The sequence below is a fragment of the Salminus brasiliensis genome, chromosome 18 (genome assembly GCF_030463535.1).
Source record: "Salminus brasiliensis chromosome 18, fSalBra1.hap2, whole genome shotgun sequence".
NCBI lineage: Eukaryota > Metazoa > Chordata > Actinopteri > Characiformes > Bryconidae > Salminus > Salminus brasiliensis.
Genome location: NC_132895.1, coordinates 21,550,148 through 21,563,124, shown reverse-complemented (window position 1 = coordinate 21,563,124; position 12,977 = coordinate 21,550,148). Strand labels below are relative to the sequence as shown.

At 42.5% G+C, this 12,977-nt stretch overlaps 1 protein-coding gene across 1 annotated transcript in view; it reads left to right on the top strand.

Moving 5' to 3' along the window:
- The first annotated feature begins 8,299 nt into the window (after positions 1–8,299).
- slc8a4a (solute carrier family 8 member 4a) overlaps positions 8,300–12,977 on the top strand; it is a 108,698-nt gene continuing 104,020 nt past the window's right edge. The window contains exons 1-2 of the mRNA XM_072661596.1: positions 8,300–8,898; positions 9,089–9,251. The gene's annotated coding sequence lies outside the window, so the exon portion shown is untranslated. The remainder of the gene's footprint in view (positions 8,899–9,088; positions 9,252–12,977) is intronic.

Here is a 12,977-nt window from a genome sequence, read left to right as displayed (position 1 = left end):
CGCCGTCTCGTGACTTGTTTACTTGCTGCGTGAAGCGGAGGAGCGCGCGCGCTCTAAACACAGGCGTTGGGTCGAACGCTTAATGGAACGTTCTGGGAAGGCTCTTGAACTGCAGTCGCGCGCTGTAAAACACGAGAGACCTTTAATAGCCCCGTGTTCACAAAGACTGAAGGTGTCCATGTCTTATTTACATCCAGTATATATCTATCTGTGTATCTGTTTATTAGAATTGTATATTCTAATAACTATAAATACACCCCAGCTTATTTTGATAGAGGTAGCCTGTCCAGGAATTTGGGCTGAAATGCTATTGTAGCGTTTCCTCGGTTTGTCCAGTAGGTGGCGACAAATGACTGTGTTTAATAAGCAGGCTGACCCTGAAGCCTGCTGGAGAAACTCAGTAAGAGAAAGTAATCATTCACTTGATTAGGCTAGGTTAACTCACTAGGTTAAATACACCGATCAGCCATAATATTAAAACCACTGACAGGTAAAGTGAATAATATTGACTACCTGGTTACAATGGCATCTGTCAAGGGGTGGGATATATTAGGCAGCAAGTGAACAGTCAGTTCTTGAAGGTGATGTGTGAAAAGCAGGGAAATGGGCAAGCCCAAGGACCTGTGTAATGGCTAGACAACTGTGTAGAACACTCCCCAAACAGCAGGTCCTATAGGGGTTTCTTAGTAACCCTTCTTTAAAAAAAAGCCAGAGCAGACTCTATCTACTGAGGAGATTGAGGTGCTTTGGAGTGCAGGGAGCACTCCTGAGGACTTTCTTCGACACAGTGGTGGCATCTGCCATCTTTTATGGAGTGGTCTGCTGGGGCAGTAGCATCTTGACAGCAGACAAGAAGAGACTGAATAAACTCATAAAGAGGGCCGGCTCTGTCCTGGGGTGCTTCTTTGTAGGTGGTGGGAGACAGGAGACAGCCAAGCTGGCATCAATGCTGGAGAACAGCTCCCACCCCATGCATGAGACTCTGGCAGCACTGGGCAGCTCTTTTAGTGACAAGCTGCTTCACCCCAAGTGTGTGAAGGAGCGGTATCGCAGGTCCTTCCTTCCTGCTCAGACTCCACAACCAGCACTGCTCCCAGCAAACCACATACACACACACTTAAACTACTAAAACTATTGTTTATATTGTGTATATAGTGGTAATTTATCTACGTTTTTACATCTGAGTGTCTTGCTATCCTTTTTCTGCTGTGACACTGAGAATTTCCCTGCTGTGGGACTAATAAAGGATTATCTTACTCTTACTCTTAGTATGCAGTGGATAATAAGCAAATGTGGCTTGCACTTCAGTGTCTTTAGAGGGCAGATATCATAGAAATGGCCCTAAATTAAAAGTGAAATCATTGAAGTAATAACAGATTTTCAAATGAGGCACAATACAGAGCATCCAATCACAGCAGAGATCATTTACATATGTAACTTCACAGTCTTATTCAGTAACAAAACAGCCTAATTCTAAAAAAGAAAATGGCCACTACACTAAAATCATAAAAGTGGATCTCAGGCCTTTAGGCCCTTTTTAAAGTGCCCATTGTTTGTATGCACTGTATATATACACTATATAGAGTATAAGTATTGGGACACCTGCTCTTTCATTGTTCCTTTCAAGATCAAGGCACTTCAAAAAGAGTTTATCCTTTTGTTAGAGCAACTGTCTCAACTGTCCAGGGAAGGCTTTTACTAGATTTTGGAGTATTGCTGTGAGGATTTTATAGCATTCAGCAACAAGAGCGCTAGTGATGTCATCCCCAACTCCCTAACTCATCCCAAAAGTATTGGTTGGAGCACCAACCATCTTTTTAGAGAACACAGTTCCACTGCTCCACAGCTCAATGCTTTATACCCCTCTAGACCAGACATAGCATTAGGCATGGTGCCAATAGGATCATGTTCATCTGCTCCAGAGAGTCCTATTCTCAAGACTAGACAAGCATGTCGGGGGGGGGGGGGGGGTTGCGTGCATTTGCACATCTGTCAGTCAGCACAGGTGCAACTTAAAGTTGCTGAATGAGAAGTTTATTAGAAGGGGTGTCCACAAACACACACACACTATTTTGATGGTACATTATATAACATAATATTATATTAGCATGTAATATCATGTAAAATGTTGCTTATGAATGTCAAGAGGCTGCACAGAGCATATTTGAATCGAGCTCAGACAGGTCTTAAAAGTAAAAGCACAGAATCTACATTCTGAAGATTCAACAATTCTTGGCTAGTCCGTAAAATGCAATGCTTAGGAAAGCCTTTAGGGGGCCAGGAGGAAACCCTAAAGATACCCCCGGGATTCCTGCATTCTTGAACTTCTTGAAACACCTCCAGGCTTTTGGGTCCTATTACTGCAATACGCTGCACTCTTCTGTAATCTTCCCTGGCAAGAATACTGGCATTACGCCCATGTGTATTCTCACAAGAATATATATGTAGCGTGGTAGAGCATTCTCTCATGCAGAATGCTTTTTAAGCTCTTCTCTTCTTTAGAGAAACACTCTTTAATTCAAAACAGTGCTTCAACAGGGTGCTCGTGTGGAAAATGGGCTGACCCTCAGTTAAAATTAAAAGCATAAACTTTCTTTTAGCACTGAAAATGTAGTGTTTATCGTCATGGTCCTGTGTTCACACTGGGTCTTACTTTTCCTTGTATGTATTACTCTTATGACACTCTTCAGTAAGGTATATATCTGCATAAGCTTGTTGAAAATTCCATGGATTGGAAAAGCATGCGTATTAATATGCAGTTGCCCTCCTTCCCTTTGCCTCTAGGAGTCGAGGAGAGGAGAGGAGAAGAGGAGGAGACTCAATTTGTAAGATCAGGATGAAAAGACCTTCATTCCAGTTCATTCCAAAGGTGTATAGTAGAGTTGAGGTCAGGGCTGTTTGCAAACCACTGATGATGAGTAGCTGATCTCCTCCTTGGACCACGCTTTGGTAGCCACCTTGCTTGACTTTCACCAAATCCAGAGTTCCCTACCAAATGGCTTGTTGCAAGAGAACACGTTTCCACTGTTCCAGTGGCAGTGAAATGCCTTAGACCAACCACACTTGGAGTTGCACACAATGATGTTAGGTGCAGCTAGGTGGCCATGCAAATCCATGTCATCAAGTTCCTAAAGCACAGTTCTCAGATTCAGACGAGTTTATTCATTTCAAGAAGGGCAAGGCACTTTGAGGCTGAGGTTGTAGCTCCTAGATGCTTCCATTTCCTAACAATGGCATTTCACTCATAATATGCATTTGCCCAAAGCAGAAACTGAGTAGTGGTAGAGATGGCACACTATGATTGTGTCATGTTTTAAAATCAATGAGCTCTTCAGTAGGACCCATTCTTCAGGCACTGTTTTTATAGCTTACAGGTCGGTTAGCAAGCATTTGGCTGGAACTCTTGAGCTCAGTAATTAGAAGGGGTATCAACACACTTTTGGCCATGTACTGTATCTACAATACATTACAGCAATCTGCAAATGCACCTGAAATCTACAGTTCTTTAATGTTTTTTGGGGTTTTTGTTTTAGCTCAAGCCTTTCTCTGTCTTTTCTCCCCAGAATAGTCATTTTTCCCCCAGTGCAGATCCCGATTAGTCCTAGCTCTCTTCTTTTGCACAGTGGGCACCAACCTAAAAGAATATCTTTCTCACTGTGTGGGGACAACAGATGTAAAAAATATTTTGATCGCTGACGCAGCAGTGGTTTAGAAGTTCCGTTTGAGTGTTAACATATTTTTGGGTACCCATTACCAGCAGTGTGTAATTTAACAGCAATTTGTCTCCTATAATGTAACAGTTCTTTGGCTTTCTACAGTGCAGTCATTAGGTAATTGCATTTCACTTACTGAAGACAGTACAGTACAGTAGGAAAGAAAAAAAAGGCCCAGGCCTGATAGAGTATCAGCAGCTAATGTATCCTGGGACATCTGGTGAAGTCAACACAAGCGAAGGATCTGTCATCAAGTAAGCCTGACTTTTCTTTGAAATTGTCCAATTAAATACGTAGTGTCCCCCGAATTCAGGAAATACACTGTCATATCAGAATATTATGACCACCCCTGGTTTGAAATGAACTCAGCTTCTCTGACTATATAGGAGCACCTCGCAGTTCCATAATTCCAGACTGTAGTCCATCTGTTCCTCTGCATACTTTGTTCTTTAATGGCCAGGACCTCACATGACAACCACAGAGCAGGTACACAGAGCATACTGCTAAAGTGACTATGGCGTAGTCAGAGCCTTCCTCTAATGTGGACAAATAGGTACTCACATGACCGAGCACTTCATTAACACAGACTCTATCTACAGTTCTCTTTACACTTATTGATCATTCCATCAGCTTCACTTACCATATATCAGCATGTTATAGTTATAGACTTATGCTATACTTCCAGACTGTAGTCCATCTCTTTCTCTGCATACTTTATTACCCCCCTTTCACCCTGTTTTTCAGTGGTCAGGACCCAACAGGACCACCACGGAGCAGGTAGTATTTGGGTGGTGGGTTGTTCTCAGCACTGTAGTGACATTGACTTCATTTTGGCATGTTAGTGTATGTTGTGCTGGTGGTATGAGTAGATCAGACACAGCAGTGCTGCTGAAGTATTTGAACACTGTGTCCCCTCACTGTCCACTCTATTAGACACACCATACCTAGTTCCACCTTGTAGATGTAAAGTCAGAGACAGAAGCTCATCTGTTCCTGCACAGTTTGTATTGGTCATCCTCTAGTCTTTCATCAGTGGTCACAGCATGCTGCCCACAGGACACTGTTGACTAGATATTTCTGGTTGGTGGACTGTTCTCAGTCCAGGAGTGACACTGAGGTGTTTAGCAACTCTAGCAGCACTGCTGTGTCTGATCCACTCGTACCACCAGCACAACCCATACTAACACACCACCACCACATCAGTGTCACTGCAGTGCTGAGAACGGCCCACCACCCAAATAATACCTACTTTATGGGAAGTGGAGCTGATATAATGAACAATGAGTGTAGAAACAAGGAGACCCAGTGCTGCCACTATGGCCCAGGAATCTTTAAGTTTAAATCCCGAGCCATGTTGCTTTGCCATCAGCGGCCTGTCGGAGAGAGCACAATTGGCCTTTCTCTCTCCAGGTGAGTAGATGGTGTTCTCTCTCTCTCCCCCATCACTCATAAGCAATGATGGCTGACACAGACTACTGTTAACTGATATTGTGAAGCAGGGGAGCTTGCACTTTGGAAAGAGGCGGTGTCTGGCTTTGCATGTATCATAGGAGACATGTCTTAAGTTCCTACCCTCTTCTATTGGGAGCGTTGCTAGTCCCAGGGGGAGCTACAAAAGAGTGGGTTAATTGGCTGTACCAAATTTGGATAAAAAAGGGAAAAATCTGACAAAATTTAAGGAGAAAAAAGTAGCAAATAAATACAAAGTAACATTTTTATTATGTCTTATTCTTTAGAGAATTTTCCCTAATTTTTTCAGTGACTGTCCTCCGACTTCCTGAGTGTCAGAGTAATGTGTTAATTAAGTTCAGTGAACCGTGAACCTGTCTGTGTGGAGCGAGAGATATTATTGATTGGCGTGATTCTTTTTATTGGGAACACATGGTCTTTATAATCTTCATATCCTTAGCTGATTCACAAGCACTGCTCAGGCCTTGGAGATTGTTTGGAGGATGGTGTTTATATTTTTCAGGGGACTGAGATGTTCTGCTGAAGGCTGTTATCAGGATGCTTTTGCTGTGCTGGGCAGAACTGAAAGAAGTGAGCTCGACTGCCAAGGCATGAACTATGGCACAACCAGCCAGCTGAGTGACGTGCTCGTAACTTCTCGGTATGCACGCCTGTTCTATGCATCATCAAAACGCAAACAGGCCAGAAGACACATTTCCATTCATTTCTTCTTAGTCCTTTTTTTTTAAGACAATTACAGATTCTGGCGTATGGAGACTGACTGTTCCTGGAGAAGGATGCAGTGAGATTAGATAAGAATGTTGTTGTTATGCTCATTTTTGAACTGTTGGAGCCACCAGAGTGGAGTCTTTCATGGTCATCATTAGTTATTAGTATTAAACTCTGACATGCTTTAAAGGCCAATCATAGAAGTCTGGATCTCTTTGCCTTTAATATACATGACCCTGTCATGACACTGAATGGGACTTTTGCTTTTTTCTCTCACTTTTTCTCCCACTATCACTCCCTTTCTCTCTTTTCGTTGTAAATGTGTATAGAAATGCACTGTATGCTATGATACGTACTCATGATATCTTCTTTTGTTGTGTCTGAAAGGTAAAAGAATCTATTATGACTAAGAGTTTTCCAAAGTTTTATCTCAATTTTGTTGTGGTAAATTTTCCAACAGTGTCAGCATCGAACTACAGCTTTTTGCTGAGGATCCAGAAATCATGAGGCATTCCATAACAAGCTATAAAATTCAGCAGTGATCCATCTGTTCAGACACACATAGTTTGTGTAGATTTATATACTCAATCCAGTCCTAAATGATTGCTCTATGACTACTTTCCAACCTCGCTTTATCCCTTGCATTTTTCTTTTGCACCTGTAAGAAGGATATATGCTAAAGATCACTATTCTGATTGGCGATCATGTATTCTGCCGAATGGAGCAGCCCATTGAGCAGGGGTAAAATTTTACACCACCCTCATCTGAGTAGCTGCACCCTTTACCTGAGTGTTATAAGGCAAAGTTTAATGTGGTGCTGGATACCTAAAAACAGAAAAGACGGTACAGCAGAGGGGACATCTGTGTGTATGTGGCGTGGACACGGAGAGAGCGAGAGAGTCTGTGTGTACCTATGTGGTGCAGGAGTGAGAGGGATGTGAACTCAAGGTGAAGTAAACATTAGTTAGAACAGTGGTTTCTTATCATTTACAGGAACAGGCCTTTCTGAGCAGAGCTGTTTAGACAGCGTGAAATGGGTGCTGGATACTTGTCACGCCACTGACATTTCATTGAGACCGCAGGGAACTGTGTTCCCTTGTGGAAAAGGGCATAATTTGTCTCAGGTATGGGGTTTGGCTGATGCTCTGCGACTTCCATTTGAATCATGTTACACATGTAGGTGAATGTAGTGCTGGGAGTTTTTCCCCCAAGGACTCTTATTGGTGTAGCTTGGTGTGCTAATTAAAACTGTGTGGAACTGAACCCCAGTCTGCCACGGGGAAGGCAGTGTTTTTACCCACCAACCTTTTTAGATCTACATTGTTATATATGGTACCAGGGTGGGAATAATCTTAAACATTACTTTATTATTATTATAGCATTATTTTTTAATATTATGTATTCAAATGTTTTAAAACAGATGCATTGCATTGCGGAACAAAACGCTCTTGGTTGTCCTTATTTGGACCTGAAATTAATGAAGACAAATGATTCAATAGTCCAAAAAAAGTGGCCATAGTTTTTTGTGGACTTGGGTTTGACTAAAATACTCGGACAGTACGAATACTGTCACATAACACTACCTCAAAACCCTGTGTGTCATCACAGAGGTTATATTTGTGTCTGTTTACAGTTTCTAAACTGCTCAAATGTGCCAAGCTAACATCCCTGGAAATGGGGCTTTTCCCTCCCTGCCCAATCCCTGATCAATCCTGCTGTGTTTCACTTCCAGTCTGTAAACGAGACTGTCCCCCCACCCCCACCCCCTTCCTCCTCTGCAGTCCCTCTGCTGAATAAATAAACTGTCGTTTTCTTTTTCCTTGGCTCTGGTACCTTCCCAACACTTACAGACTGAAGGAAAAGGGGGAAACTAGAGCTCCCATTTACATGCCTTTCTTGTTTCTCCAGGCGAATAATTAGCGATGCCTGACTCGTAAACGAATCGTCCTTTTGAACCGACTCTTCTTCAATCACACATTCTAACCGATTCACAGGTCCAGTTGAATCAATTGAATCAGTTGAATTCGTAGCATCTTAAATGCGAAGCTTGTCTCCGTGTCAGATCTGCTGGATCTCTGCTGAAGTTGTAAAGATTTTATCCGCATACAAAAAAACAAAAATCACGTAGTAAGCAACCTTTCTGAGTTTGAGCTTGCGCTTCCTCTTTTGGTCATTTGGTTCTGTGTTTTATTCAACAGTAGAAGTAGTGCAAGACAACAGACCCATGACTAGACGCCCATTGCATCAGGACCCACTGAATCGAGTCTCGCTGTCGTGTATGTCTTGTATGCAGAGACGAGAGGGCTGAGTCGGCTGTCCTAGTGACTCCATGAACCGTTGAATCAGACGCTCGGTTCGTGGACAAAAGAATCGTTTGGCTAAAGTGAATCATTACTACGAACGCTGCGCCTCATCGGCGGTTGCTCTCTCAGTCAGTCAGCTCTCATTCAGCCGCCGCTCCTCACCATGCTCCCCGGCAGAGCCTTCGTCTTCCCGCTGGTGTCCACCTCCGTGTGGAGAGCTCGTTTTTCGCCCGCGGTTCTCTGTTTAAAAAACAAGCCTTCGCAAAGGAGCCGTGTTTAGGTTTTTTGTCTTCTTTGGAGTCGACTCCAGTTGGCGTTTCCAAATACCTCAGTGGTCACTTCTTCTTTTCTAGACTTAATGAGGAGGTAGTGGGTTGAAGGAGGGCTAGGTCTCTCTGTACTGGCGTTTGCTGAAAGAGTTTTTTTGGGGGGTTTGTTTGTCTGGACTGCAAGGAAGGCTATTTTACCGTCATATCTTTGACATGTCGAGTTTTTTTGACAGTCTAGCTCTTCCGGCTTAGTTGAGTTTGGTAGATAAGGCTTCGTTCTTGGTGTGTTTCTGAAGAACTGTTAAAAGCAGATAACCGACGTTCAGAAGATCCTGCAGATCAGACATGCTGTGGTGAGCCGCGCTGAGGAGCCACTAGAAATTCCCTCACGGCACATCTACACAGCAGCTACCCAGGAGAGAGCATCTTCTCACAGTGAGTACAACCGAATAGCAAAAGAGTGGAGAGCCTCAAGAAGGTCTTTTTTTTTTTTAAATAGAGTGAACCCAATGAGCTCCTCTGTGTGGAGAAGACATTGCTGCATGCTTCTCATAGTAAACCCTGGAGACTGCGCAGTAGAATAGTGCACATCCCTTCATTTACACCTGTTATTTCATCTTTGCAGGAGAAAAGTTCCATCCCAGCCCAGTCCAGTCCAGAATTACCGAGATGAATCTCTGCTGACTAAAACAACACCCAACTTGGTTCTCTCTCCCTCTCTCTCTCTCTCTCTCTCTCTCTCTCTCTCTCTCTGTCGCTCTCTCTTCCTTCAGGTGGCTCACAAGCAGGTATGCCCATCCTCACACCATCAGCCAAAACAACCCAGGCTTAGAAAGCACATGACTGACTGCTAATGCACAACACAATGAATCCTAAACTGGTGGAATTTCTGCGAAAGGAGCTGGCGAGTCTTTGATGTATGTTTAATAATGAGCCTTCAGCTACTGCAATATGTATGTTTCCCACTCTCTGAGCTTGTGCCACTTTCAGACTGGCTCCAAGCTCCTACAAGGCACGGTTCTCATGGAAACGCTCTCGTACTCCCACTATAGAAACAGCCCACCTGTTTCGTATAAACATATTCGGAAGACAGTTGTGATATGCCAGCGTTCTGGTCTCTGCAGGGAAATCCTCTCCCTCTGGAAAACACGGATTGGTTAGACTCACACATCTCCTTCTCAAAAAGGGGTTCTTTTGAAGAACCGTCTACTGAATGACTCTTTAGGGAGCCAGAAGTGCTTCTTCAGTGGCACTGCTGTAAAGAGTCCTTTCCGGCACCTTTGGTGTTAAGACTTGTAGGCATGCTTTTAGGTGACAGTACATTCAAGGAGCATAGCAGTTCAGCGGCATGCAGAGACAGAACATGAAAAATATCATTAATCATAAACAGCTGAGGGAAAACAGCAGGTTGTCGTGTTGAATGAGTAACCGAGCTTTCCTCTTTAGATGAGGTAAAGAGCCAACACTACTACTCAGAGGTGAGTTTCCCAAAAACTCGGTCCTAGCAAGTAACGAACAAAGTAATGAAGGTCGTGAGAACAGAACGACGGGCTTTGAAAACCGCAACTGAACAAATAAACTGAAAAAACTGTTGTTATTTTGTATGATATAGAATTTTATATTTCTTTCAGAAAGACAGATGATATTTATTTTTTTATTATTATTACATTATTATTAAGTTTTTCACCAATAGAACAAGTGGCTCCGTCCTCCAGAATTAGCGGCCTCTGGCTTTTAGTTTCTGAACTGCAGGAAAACAGACACTTCCATGAGGACTTTGTGAATAATGGAGATGTTGGTTAGTTGTTCATTTGCCTGCAAGTAGTTCAAGTAGTGCTTTAGTTGTGGAGGGTAAGACTCAATACTCTGTGTTCATGTGATCTGTAACCTTGTCACATGCAATGCAATGCTCCTGACACTGGGAGGGTGAAGGCCGACACATGCCGTCTCTGAGACGTGCATAGCCAGCCGTCGCCTCTTTTTCCGAACTGCCATTGATGTAGTGTCATCAGGCAACCAGTGCACGTGGAGGAAAGCAGCACGTACCCGGCTCTGATTCATCGACCAGCATGTTGTTTAGTTAATTATTCCTTAGGAACTAGTTAAGAAGTACTAGCCTTTGGGAAACTCAATCCAGTAAAGTGTTGGAGGCTGATGAGAGCGTCTTCCAGGTATTTTTTTCTCAGGTGATGATGTGCCAACTTATTTATCAGAGAAATACATTTATTCATTAATACATTGCTTATAGTTTCTTATAGTAGTATTAAACTTTATTATAGTATTATAGTTGTAATAGTTTCTGCCACAATTTGCTCCAACAAGTCTTTTGCAATATGCCCATCATGTCAAGGCACTCGTGTTAAGTCTTCCCATGATTAAATGTTAACGAATTCCCGAACCAAGTACTCAAGAAAATCTTAAGTACTGATCCAGTATTTTTTCTTTACAAACCACAAACCATTTACAGCAACATCATGATGCAACATTAAGTGCCTGTGTCATTGCTACTTTAGGCTTGGTGTGCTGCGAACCTCACTATGTAACTTTGGTCATATTTGTGTAAAATCCTGTAATATTACTCTACCACAACCGTTCACATGCTTCGGTCACTTTTAATGCTGGTTCTATATCTCTTAGTTTGTAAAATGCTGGGAAGCTCAAAGCATGATTTGTATTTGCTGTAGTGGTGTAAAAGTGATTTACACTTCCTGACTGTAGGGGGAGCCCAGGAGTGGAAAATACCAATTCTCACGCACTGCTGTTTTAAATGAATTTCTAATCGAATCACAGCAGTTAAAGATGAACATCTAAAAGAATACTATTGTGTTCAGACCACTGGACTACCTTACAGGAAGAGCCACAGCTAGAACACACCACACAGTGTGATTCATGTGCTATTTCAGGTTGGTTGTGGCATCGCATTTGTTCATTAGTTCTTCGGATATCTGACCCTGCATTTTCTGCTGATATCGACCCAATATCAAAACCAGTATGCTGTGTATGTGGACAGTTGTGAATGCTATGGCTGTTGTTCAGTCACTAACACTGCACAGTAACGGGGTGTAGATAAAGGAGATAAAAGTTAGGTAGATTAGTTAGATTAGATCAAATATTTGTTGAGATTTCCTGGTATCCCTGGTGTCTCCTCTGAAAGCTGAAGTTGTTTGCGATTTACTTCATGATAAGAGCGATGGAGAGAAACGGGCTGTTGGCTCAAGCTGTGATCTGCCATTGAGGGCTCTTTTCAGCTTTGCTCTTTGTGTTGAGGATGACAAAGGGTGATTTAACAGGATTAGTGCCGTGTCCGAGTGAGCAGGAATCATCATACTCTCACCAGCTACGAACTGAGTTTCTCTAATGTAGCTCTGGAGAAAGAGAATAGTTCAGATAGCCTCTTTGAGCAAGTGGGAGTAATCTACATTGAAGCCTTGGTATTCTCTAAGAACGGCTATCTGGTGTTGAAAAAGGGTTCTTGGGGCAATGACAGAAGAGCTATTTTTGGTAGCATCGTTTACGTAGCATTTGGACCTATTTCGCCTAAAAATAACACCTTCAAAATCATTAAATGGTACCCTGATGTGCAATAAGGAGAATGGCGACGACTGCACTATGTACCTTTGGAGGAGCTCAAGTCAAATGTGTGTAAAATACTCATGCCTTATCAAGCATTTTTATGAGTTCTGAACGTTTTGGCTTGCATGAACAGATGCATGTGTACAGCTGTCAATAAGGGGGCGCTCAAGGCACAATTTGTATTTACAGCAGTGGTGTTTCTTGGCGTAAATGACTTTCATATTGGAATCATATTTGACAGAAAATTTCTGAAAGCAGCATAATGTGAGCATTGGTATTTCTTTCTCCTGGCTCCCCTACAGTTGAGAAGTGGAATTTGTGCTTAAAGCCACCCATTAACACATGCATTTCTGGACAAGCTGAGAGATACAGAACCGGCATCTGAAAGTAAAAGAAATACGTGAACTCTGACATGGTAGAGTAATACTACTGGATTTTACACAAATATGACTTGGGTAAAGCAACGTTACACATTTCTTTTAAGAGTTGTCCCTCCCGTTTCTCCAGAGTAACATGGTGCAGTTAGTAGCATGCCGAACACAGTGTGACAATGACAGAGACACTGTTCTCCCTGTTATGGGAGATTTTAAGTCAGTGTATATTGTAAGGTATAAATGCTACATACTGGTGCTTAATATTAAAGTAATATAGGTGTTAATGTCAAGTTTGGGAGTCTCTTCAGTAAAAATCTAGATATGTTGGCTGTGCAATTTACATTTGCGTTATGAATTATGAATGCAATATCTGGAGCTTGCAGCAGATTGCAAAAAGTGCTGGTACCTCTACCTGAACCTTCCACTCTTTTTAAACCATGTTTTAATGAAAGGCAGCTGCCTTAGCATCACTATTTTTTGTTGAGTTCAGCGTGATGCAACACGTCAGAAATAGAAACCACTTGTGGCTTGTGCAGACAGGTTTATTGATTATAATTGGAGTGTTTT